We start from the raw sequence: 12155 nt of genomic DNA, 5'->3' as shown, positions 1-12155 counted from the left end.
TCTATTCTTGTGGAAAATAAACTTCATTCAGCTTCATCAAATGTACTAGATGCACAGCATTACTTGGAAAGGAATAAGAAACTGTTGTGCTACAGAAAACCTTTTAAATATAGGTGTTATTATTGCTATTGTTTGAACATGTTTTGTGCCCACCAAAAATCTACTATGATTAAAGGCTTGGTCCCTATGGTGGTGCTGCTGGGAGATGGTTTTCTTTTTAAAAATAATTCTCATTTAGGGTGAAGTCACTGGATAGCTACCTCATGTGCTCCTACCATTGCTATCCACCACAATCTAATGCAACCAAGAACAAAGCTGATGCCTGTGCCATACCCCTGCAGCCCCCAAGCTCCAAGCTGCCTCCAGCATTATGTTATAATGAAAAAAGGTGACTAAGACAGTTGTTATTCAGGAATGATGAGGTCAACAGATCAGGAAACAAATGCTATTGAAAATGCAGTAACAGTTATAGTTACACTCCAGTAATAGAAGCATAAAAAATGGAGACTTACAAGATGACTGGAAGAGAATATGAAATAATCATCTCAAAGAAGCCCAGGGAACTGCAGGAAAAATGAATCTGAAAGTAAATCACAGGCTAATTAAAAAAAAACATGAAAAACAATTTGTAAACAAAATGAGAAGGTCGGCACAAAATATAAACAATAAAAATAGAAATTCCAGACACAAAAATACAATAACTGAACTAAAGCATTCAATAGAGATATTTAATGGCAGACTTGATTAAGCAGAAGAGTCAGTAAAAGCAAGCCTCAAAGACTCTGTAAAGAGGTTCACAGTGAATTCAGTCAGTGTAAGGAACCATTGATGCCCTGGAATTGTTGAAAGAAGGAAGGAAGGAACGAACAAATGAACAAATGAACAAAGGAAGGAAGGAAGGAAGAAAAATCATCAGGTCAATTTGTAGAACACAAAAGCTTATTGTGATGGCAGCTAAAGCAGATAGCTTATCAGAGAGATCAAGGACTGAAAAAAATCAGCAATCTCAAATACATTTGAAATTATCCAACTATGGCAGCAAAAAGTGGAAAAAAGAATAGAAAAGAATGAAGAAGCCCTATAGAGATTATAGAAATCACGAAGCAAACTAACCTTCACATAATAGGAATCCTCAAGGTGAACAGAGTTGGGGAAAAAGCCTGTAAAACATGTTTGTGGAAATACAGATGAAAACTTCCCAAGATGTGAGCAAAGACCACATCCATATACAGGAAGCTAAGGTACTGCCAATCAATTTCAGTCAAAGAGTAGTTCATCAAGACACACTATAATCAAATTAACAGAAAGAAAGAAGGGAAAGAAGGAAGGAAGAAAGAAGAAATACTAAAAGCATCAAGAGATAAGAAACATCACATTTAAGGAAACCCCAATATGACTTTCAGTGGATTTCTCAGCAGAAACCCTGAAAGCCAGGGGAGAGTAGAATGATACATCCAAAACAATAAAGAAAAAACAATGCTAATCAAAAACACTTCACCCAGAAAAACTGTCCTTCAGAAATGAGGGAGAAATAAAGACTTTCCCTAAGAAAGTAAAGCTAAGGGAGTTTACCACCAGGTGCTTGACAAGAATCATTAAAGGGAGTTCTTAACACTAAATTAAAGGCTGCTAACTAGTAACAAAAGTATGAAAGTAAATGGATAAGTAACACATAGTCATACTTAGAACTCTCTAATACTATAAAAGGGTGATATAAGAGCATTTTTATCCCTACTAGAAGGTTGAAGGACAAAATTATTGTAAATAACTAGAGATAGTACAAATTTTAAGAGATACAATTACAAAAACAAATGTAAATGTTGGCATCAAACACATAATAGTCAAGGGAGGGGAAGTGAAGATGCAGTTTCGTGTGCAGTTCAAAGAAAGCTGTTATCAACTTGCTGTAGCTTGTTATAAGGATAAGGTATTTCATTTAAAACTCATGGTACCACAAAGAAAAAAAAACACATACTAATTATATGTAATATAAAAAGAAAGGATTCAAAGCACACCACACGGAAAAACATCAAACCACAAAGGAAGACAGCAAATGAAGAAGAAAATAAAATGAGAAGAACACAACAAATTAACATAAACTGGAAAATGACACTAGCATGCCCTTACCTTTCAATAATTACCTAGAATATACATGATTGAATTCCCTTATATATAGGCATAGAGGGTTGAGTGGATTTTTTTAAAATGTCCCAATCATATGCTGCCTCCAAGAAACTTACTTTGCTAGTGGGGATAGACACAGATCAAAAATGTGTGAGGGCTGAGCTGGAGGTGGTAGTGTACACCTGCAATCCCAGCATTCAGAGGCTGAAGCAGAGAATTGTAAGCTTGATATCAGCCTGGGCTACAGAGTAAGATCTGTCTTTTAAAAAAAGAAAAGAAAGTGAAGAGACAAAGATATCCCACAAGCCAGGCATGGTGGCTCACACTTGTAATCCTAGCCACTCAAGAGATAGAGATTGGGAAGATCATGGTTTAAGGCCATCCTGGACAAAATGTTAGCAAGATCCCATATAAACAAACAAGCCAGTTATGGTGTTTCATGCCTGTAAAAGCTACGCAGAAAGAATAGGTAGAAGGATCACAGTCTCAGGTCAGTTAAGGAAAAAAAAAGTATAAGAAGTTACTTTAAAAATAACCTAAAATGAACAGGATTGGGAGTATGCTTCAAGTGGTAGAGCACTTGCTTAACAAGTACAAGCCCCTGAATTCAAACCCCAGTACCACTAAAAAGGAAAAATGATATCTCACACAAATAGAAATGAAAAGAGAGCAGAGATAGTTATATTCAGCCAACATAGACTTTAAATCAAAAATCATAAGATAACAAAAGTCATTACATAATGACAATGTGACTAATTCACCAAGAAGACACAAAAATTATAAATACACATGTACTGAACATTAGAACACCTAAATACATAAAGCAATTATTAAAGGATCAGATAGACTACAATACTACAATAGAAGGGGATCCCAATATCTCACTTCCCACAATGAGCAGATCAGAAGAATCAAAAAAGAAACATGGGATTTGACCTACTCTACAGACCAAATGAACCTTACAACATTTATAGAACATTCTTCTCAAACACACATGGAAAACTCTCTAGGATAGGCCATATGTTAGGCCACAAAACAAATCTTAGCAAAATTAGGAGGATCAAAATCATATCAAGTAACTTTTGGGATCAAAAGGACATGAAAATAAAAATCACTAATGGTAAAACTCTCGGAAAATATGCAGCTATATGGAAATTAAGCAACGTGCTCCCAAACAACCAATGGATCACAGAAGAAAATCAAAGAGGAAATTAAATAATACCTTGAAACAAGAGAAATGCAGCATAACAAACTTAAAGGATACAACAAAATCAGTGTTAAGAGGGAAATTTATGAAGATTAATGTCTATATAAAAAAAGAAGAAAGATCACAAATAAAAAATCTAAAGCCAGACATACTGGTATTCAGCTGTACTCTCAACACTGGGGAGACTGAGGCAGAAGGATTGTGAATTTGAGGCCAGTTGAAGCTACCTACATAAGGAGATATTATCTTAAAAACAAATTAAAAAATCTAATGCCATACCTCAAGGAAATAGTAAGCTCAAAGTGGACAAAAGGAAGTCAATAAATTCAGAGCAGAAATAAATGAAATAGATACAAGAAAGACAATGAAAAAATCAGAAACCTGACAGCTGGGTTGTTTGGAAAGGATAAATGAAGTCAACAAACTCTTAAGCTACACTAACTAGTAATAAAAGAGAACATCCAAATAAGGTCAGAAAACAACTGAAACCACAGAAATACAAAGGATAATAGAGGCTACCATGAACAATTGTACACTAATGAATTGGGTTATCTGGAACAAATGAATAAGTTCCTGGACACATACTACCTAGCAGGACTGAATCATGAACAAACAGAAAATTTAAACAGACCAATAACAAACTAGGAGGTTGAATCAGTAATATGACGACTCTCATCAAAGAAAAGCCCAAGACCAGACAACCTCATTGCTGAATTCTACCAACTATTTAAAGAACAACCAATTCTAATTTTTCTCAAATACTTCCAAAAACATCAAAGTAGAAGGACTATTTCCACACTTATTTTATAAGGCTAGTAGTAGACTGATGACAAAGCCAAACAAGGACATTACAAGGAAAGAAAATTATAGGTCAGTATTCTTGATGAACATAGATGCAAAAATGCTCAACAAAATATTAGCAAAGTGAATTCAAGAACACATTATGTTGCCAGGCGTGGCAGCACATACCTATAATCCCAGCACTTGGAGACTAAGGCAGGAAGAAGTTCAAGATTAGCCTGTGGGGAGGAGAAGAGAACAGTGGGGTGGGGAGGGGAGGGGAGAAAGAAGAGAAAAGAGGAGAGAAGAGAAGAGAAGAATCAGTCTAGGTGCCCAAGAACAGATGAATGGATAAAGCAATGTGGTACAACCAGAGCTGCAGCCTGCAGGCTTCTATCTGCTTTAAAGTCTTGAATTCTAGCTAGTGCTGGGCTCATTATGAGCAGTGCGTAGCAAAGTTGACCTCTTCACCAAATCAAAGTTGTCTTGTGGCATTTCTTCTTGCCCTTCAGGGAGTGACAAGCAGTGCACACCAGTATTGCCACTGCAGTGAGTGAGGGTGCAGGGCAGGGGATAGAGACATCAGTGTGAAGCTGTCAGGAGCTCCTGCTGTCCCACAGCATTGGCCAGGATGTCATCCATGTGCACAACTAGCATCTTCTATGACCACGAGGCACACATTTGCTTTTTTAAATACAATGCAAAATTAAAATAGTATTAATGAAAAAAGATAATGTGGTACATATACAATATGGAGTATTACTCAGCATTAAAGAAGAATGAAATTATGTCATTTACAGGAAGATGAATAGAAATGAAGAATGTCATGTTAAGCAACATAAGCCAAGTTCAGAATGGTAAATATCTATTGTTTTTTGCTCATAGGCAGAATCTAGACTAATAATAATAATATTTCGACTGTAAAAGGTGGGGAGGTTATGCCCAGGATCCTGTGCTAGGTGAAAGACACTTTCTCAGATTCCAAGATGGCGGCTAGAGGGAGTAAGCAGAAAGCGACCCTCCTATAGTGAAATCTTGGAGAGACGCTGGAGACACACTTTGCAGGCATAATCACGGAGAAAAGGCATAACTTTGACCCCTCCACATCTCCAGCCGGTGCAGAGAATCTCCACTTCATGTTAAATGGAGAAACCAGGAGGGCCTCTGGGCCGCAAGTCGCTGGCGCCCAGACAGCTTGGGAAGATGTGGAGCAGGTGAGCTTCGTGGTACCGCAGTACTGCCACAGACAAGCCTGGGCTAGAGCAGCATAGCCCCCTGGACAGACCGACCTCCACCCGGGGTAAAAAAGAGAAACTGAGTAATAAGCAATCAGAGCAATAAAGACACGTGGGAAAGAGGGTGGGGCACCCTGAGCGCTGAAGATTGGGGGAAGGGAATCCTTCCCAGAACTGTAAATAAACAAGCCGGGGCGGGCCGGAGAGGCTCTGGTGGGAGCAGGGGCATGCCCAGCAACCAGGAGCTGAAAAGATGGTGAGAGTGGCAGAGGGAGGAAAACTCCACAGGATAGGAGGGAAGACCCACTTCCCACGTGAACTGTAAACAAACATGGTGGATGGCAGGAGCAGCAGCACCGCCCAGTAATCAGGAGCAGGAAAGCTTGTGAAAGTGGCGGTGGGAGGAGAACTGCACAGGAGAGGGGGGAAGACCCACCTCCCACATGAACTGTAAATAAACACGCAGGCCTGAGAACGCGGGTGCAGTGTCACCTTTCCCAGTGCTTGGAAAGGGGAAAGCCTGTAGCAGAGGCTCCTGCACAGGAGAACTCTGAGTAAACAAAGCCTGCAGGGCCAGGTGAGTGCTAAGCTCACCCCAGAGATCTGCATAAATAACGCCGCCAGCAACAGCAGGCTGACAGCAGTGGGCAGGCAAGCCACAGCTGCAGATACAATTCTCAGAACTGTCTCCAGACTCTTTTTTTTTTCTTTGTCTCCCTACCTTTGATGAGAGAACAACCGAATTACACCTGTAAGCTGAAAAACTTACTGAAACTGTATTGCATTTGAACGTGGGACACTTGGTGGGGGTTTTTTTTTTGAGCGTGTGTGTGTGTGTGTGTGTGTGTGTAGTTTTGTTTTACTTTATGCGTCCCCTTCGATGAGACAACTACAGAACAACATCTGAGGCACCATCTCCAGGACTGGAGACTGAGAAGGACACCCAAATTATTAAGACTGGAACTTCATTGCATTTAAACTTGGAAGTTTTTTGGTTTTTTGGTTTTTTGGGTTTTTTTAATTTTCTATTTTTTCATTTTATTTTAAAATGTTTTTATATATAGATTTTTCTTTCATTTACTTATTTTTTATTTTTATTCTTATCTTTATTTTTTTTTATTTTTGATTTCAATCCTCTCTCTGTCTCTCTAATGTCTGTTCAGCTTACTGTTGATTAGTACACTAAAGCTCCCTGTATATACCTTTGAAACCTTCTTGTCTGATACCTTGTTCTGTTTTCTCCTTCCAGTCTGTGTATTTGTTTCTCCCCTTTCTTTAACTTCTTGCTTTCCATCTCAGCTCACCCTTCCATTCTAAATATTACCATTGTTATTATTACAAGCTAGAAAATACTTAATTGCACACAGTACAGGGACAGTAACAACACCAAAGACAATGACAGGAAGACAAAAAACAGGGAAACCAGTTTCCCCACAGCAAAAAATTAGAACAGGAACCAGAGGGGAATGAAGAAAACAGATACTCAGATCCAGACTCCAACAAAATGAAGATAAACTATGCCAAAGGACCCAATGAAGCCCACAACAATAATTTAAAAGAAGACATACTACAGGTACTCAATGAGAATTTTATAAAGATGATACTGGACAGGGTCAACCAAAATGTACAGGAGACACTCAAGAAATTCCAAGACAACAAAAATAGAGAATTTGAAAAAGCAAAAGAAGAAATAAAGGAAACCATAGAAGCACTGTATGAACACCAAAGTGAAAGAGAGAACATGATGAATAAACAGATAAATGAACTCAGGACAAAAATAGACAACATAAAAGAGGAAACCATCCAGGATATGGAAAACCTCAGAAAAAAGAATGAAACAGAACTGCAAAACAAAACGGAAGGCCAATCCAGCAGAATAGAACAAACAGAAGACAGAATCTCAGAACTTGAAGATGAAATGGTAATTAAAGGAAAAACTGAAGAACTATTAATTAAACAACTCAAGACCTGTGAAAAGAAAATGCAAGAACTCACTGACTCCATCAAAAGACCAAACTTGAGAATCATGGGCATCGAAGAAGGAGAAGAGGTGCAAGCAAGGGAATGCATTATATATTCAACAAAATAATAATGGAAAATTTCCCAAATCTAGAGAAAGCTATTCCCATACAGATGCAAGAGGCCTCCAGGACACCAAACAGACCAGATCAAAATAGAACTACCCCACGACATATCATCATTAAAACAACAGTTCAAAAACTAAGGAAAGAATATTGAAGGCTGTAAGAGAGAAAAAACAAGTAACATACAAAGGTAAACCCATCAAAATCACAGCAGACTTGTCAACAGAAACATTAAAAGCAAGAAGAGCGTGGGGTGAGATCTTCCAGGCACTGAATGAAAATAACTTCAACCCCAGGATACTCTACCCAGCAAAACTATCATTCAAAATATATGGAGCAATAAAAGTCTTCCATGATAAGCAGAAATGAAAACAATATGTGACCACAAAGCCACCACTACAAAAGATTCTGCAAGGTATTCTGCACACAGAAAGTGAAACCCAACTTAACCATGAAAAGACAGGCAGCACCAAACCACAGGAAAAGAAAAAGCAAGACAGTAGAGAGTAACCTCAACGTAGGTACACACAATCAAACCTTCAAACAACTAAGACAACTAAATGGCAGGAATCACCACATACCTATCAGTACTAACACTTAATGTTAACGGGCTTAATTCACCCATCAAAAGGCACCACTTGATGAAATGGATTAAAAAGGAAGATCCAACAATTTGTTGCTTACAGGAGACCTATCTCACTGACAGAAATAAGCATAGGCTTAGATGAAAGGCTGGAAGAAGATTTACCAAGCCAATGGCCCCCAAAAACAGGCAGGAGTAGCAATATTTATCTCTGACAAAGTAGACTTCAAACCTACATTGATCAAACGAGATAAAGAAGGACATTCCATACTAATGAAAAGGGAAATAGACCAAAAGGAAGTAGTAATTATCAACCTATGTGCACCCAATGTCAACACACCCAATTTCATCAAACATACCCTGAAAGAACTAAAAGCATATATAAATGCCAACACGGTGGTTGTGGGAGACTTTAACACCCCATTATCATCAATAGATAGGTCATCCAAACAAAAAATCAATAAAGAAATCCAAGATCTAAAATATACAATAGATCAAATGGACCTACTTGATGTCTACAGAACATTTCATCCAACTTCTACACAATATACATTCTTCTCAGCAGCCCATGGAACCTTCTCCAAAATAGATCATATCCTAGGGCACAAAACAAGTCTCAGCAAATATAAGAAAATAGAAATTATACCATGCATACTATCTGATCACAATGCAGTAAAAGTAGAACTCAACAACAAAAGTAAAGACAAAATCATGCAAACGGCTAGAAACTAAATAACTAATTACTTAATGAAGAATGGATCATCTGTGAAATAGAAGTGGAAATTAAAAAGTTCCTGGAAGTCAATGAAAATGAAAACACAACCTACCAGAACCTATGGGACACAGCTAAGGCAGTCCTGTGAGGAAAGTTTATAGCCATGAGTGCATATATTAAAAAGACTGAAAGATCCCAAATCAATGACCTAATGATACATCTCAAACTCCTAGAAAAACAAGAACAAGCAAATCCCAAAACAAATAGAAGGAGAGAAATAATAAAAATAAGAGCTGAAATCAATGAAATAGAAACCAAAAAAACCATACAAAGAATTAAGGAAACAAAAAGTTGGTTCTTTGAAAAAATAAACAAGATCGATAGACCCCTGGCAAACCTGACTAAAATGAGGAGAGAAAAAACCCAAATTAGTAGAATCAGGAATGCAAAAGGGGAGATAACAACAAACACCATGGAAGTCCAGGAAATCATCAGAGACTAGTTTGAGAACCTATATTCAAATGAATTTGAAAATCTTAACGAAATGGACAGATTTCTAGATACATATGACCATCCAAAACTGAACCAAGAGGAAATTAATCACCTGAATAGATCTATAACACAAAATGAAATTGAAGCAGCAATAAGAGTCTCCCCAAAAAGAAAAGTCCAGAACCTGATGGATTCTCTGCTGAATTCTATCAGACCTTTAAAGAAGAGCTGATACACACCCTCCTTAAACTGTTCCACGAAATAGAAAGGAAAGGAAAACTGCTGAACACGTTTTATGAAGCCAGTATTATACTTATCCCAAAACCAGGCAAAGACACCTCCAAAAAGGAGAACTATAGGCCAATCTCCTTAATGAACATTGATGCAAAAATCCTCAACAAAATAATGGCAAACCGAATTCAACAACACATCTAAAAGATTCTTCACCATGACCCAAGTAGGCTTCATCCCAGGTATGCAGGGGTGGTTCAACATACGAAAATCAATAAATGTAATAAACCACATTAACAGAAGCAAAGACAAAAACCACTTGATCATTTCAATAGATGCAGAAAAAGCCTTTGATAAGATCCAACACTATTTCATGATAAAAGCTCTAAGAAAACTAGGAATAGAAAGCTATATATGACAAACCTACAGCTAGCATTATACTTAATGGAGAAAAACTAAACCATTCCCTCTAAAATCAGGAACCAGACAAGGATGCCCACTATCTCCACTCCTATTCAACATAGTACTGGAATTCCTAGCCAGAGCAATTAGGCAAGAAGAAGGAATAAAAGGAATACAAATAGGTAAAGAAACTGTCAAAATATCCCTATTTGCAGATGACATGATTCTGTACCTTAAAGATTCAAAAAACTCTACTCAGAAGCTTCTAGACATCATCAATAGCTATAGCAAGGTAGCAGGATATAAAATCAACATAGAAAATTCATTAGCATTTCTATACACTAACAATGAGCAAACTGAAAAAGAATGTATGAAAACAATTCCATTTACAATAGCCTCAAAAAAAAAATCAAATACCTAGGTATAAACCTAACAAAAGATGTGAAAGACCTCTACAAGGAAAACTATACACTTCTGAAGAAAGAGATTGAGGAAGACTATAGAAAGTGGAGAGATCTCCCATGCTCATGGATTGGTAGAATCAACATAGTAAAAATGTTGATACTCCCAAAAGTAATCTACATGTTTAATGCAATTCCCATCAAAATTCCAATGACATTCATTAAAGAGATCGAAAAATCTACCGTTAAGTTTATATGGAAACACAGGAAGCCACAAGTAGCAAAGGCAATACTCAGTCAAAAGAACAATGCTGGAGGTATCACAATACCTAACTTCAAACTATATTACAAAGCAATAACAATAAAAACAGCATGGTACTGGCACAGTACCACATGAAGACTAGTGGAACAGAATAGAGGACCCAGATATGAAGCCACACAACTATAACCAACTTGTCTTTGACAAAGGAGCTAAAAATATACGATGGAGAAATAGCAGCCTCTCAACAAAAACTGTTGGGAAACTGGTTAGCTGTCTGCAAAAAACTGACACTAGATCCATGTATATCACCCTATATCAATATTAACTCAAAATGGATCAAGGATCTTAATATCAGACCCCAAACTCTAAAGTTGATACAGGAAAGAGTAGGAAATACTCTGGAGTTAGTTGGTATAGGTAAGAACTTTCTCAAAGAAACCCCAGCAGCACAGCAACTAAGAGATAGCATAGGTAAATGGGACCTCATAAAACTAAAAAGCTTCTGTTCATCAAAAGAAATGGTCTCTAAACTGAAGAGAACACCCACAGAGTGGGAGAAAATATTTGCCACCTATACATCAGACAAAGGACTGATAACCAGAATATATAGGGAACTTAAAAAACTAAATTCTCCCAAAACTAATGAACCAATAAGGAAATGGGCAAGTGAACTTATCAGAACTTTCTCAAAAGAAGAAATTCAAATGGCCAAAAAACACATGAAAAAATGCTCACCATCTCTAGCAATAAAGGAAATACAAATTAAAACCACGCTAAGATTCCACCTCACCCCTGTTAGAATAGCCATCATCAGCAACACCACCAACAACAGGTGTTGGCGAGGATGCGGGGAAAAAGGAACCCTCTTACACTGTTGGTGGGAGTGTAAACTAGTACAACCACTCTGGAAAAAAATTTGGAGGCTACTTAAAAGCTAAACATTGATCTACCATTTGATCCAGCAATACCACTCTTGTGGATATACCCAAAAGAATGTGACACTGGTTACCCCAGAGGCACTTGCACACCCATGTTTATTGCAGCACTATTCACAATAGCTAAGTTATGGAAACAGCCATGATGCCCTACTACTGACGAATGGATTAAGAAAATGTGGTATCTATACACAATGGAATTTTATGCAGCCATGAAGAAGAACGAAATATTATCATTCGCTGGTAAGTGGATGGAATTGCAGAACATCATTCTGAGTGAGGTTAGCCTGGCCCAAAAGACCAAAAGTCGTATGTTCTCCCTCATATGTTGACATTAGATCAAGGGCAAACACAACAAGGGGATTGGACTTTGAGTACATGATAAAAGCTTTAGCATACAACGGAGGGGTGAGGATAGGTAAGACACCTAAAAAATTAGTTAGCATTTGTTGCCCTTAACGCAGAGAAACTAAAGCAGATACCTTAAAAGCAACTGAGGCCAATAGGAAAAGGGGACCAGGAACTAGAGAAAAGGTGAGATCAAAAAGAATTAACCTGGAAGGTAACACACACGCACAGGAAGTTAATGTGAGTCAACTCCCTGTATAGCTATCCTTATCTCAACCAGCAAAAACCCTTGTTCCTTCCTATTATGGCTTATACTGTCTCTACAACAAAATTAGAAATAAGGGCAAAATAGTTTC

This window comes from Castor canadensis, chromosome 11, assembly GCF_047511655.1.
Source record: "Castor canadensis chromosome 11, mCasCan1.hap1v2, whole genome shotgun sequence".
In the NCBI taxonomy this organism is placed as follows: domain Eukaryota; kingdom Metazoa; phylum Chordata; class Mammalia; order Rodentia; family Castoridae; genus Castor; species Castor canadensis.
The sequence above is the reverse complement of the archived record's forward strand: the minus strand, read 5'-3'. Positions refer to the sequence as shown.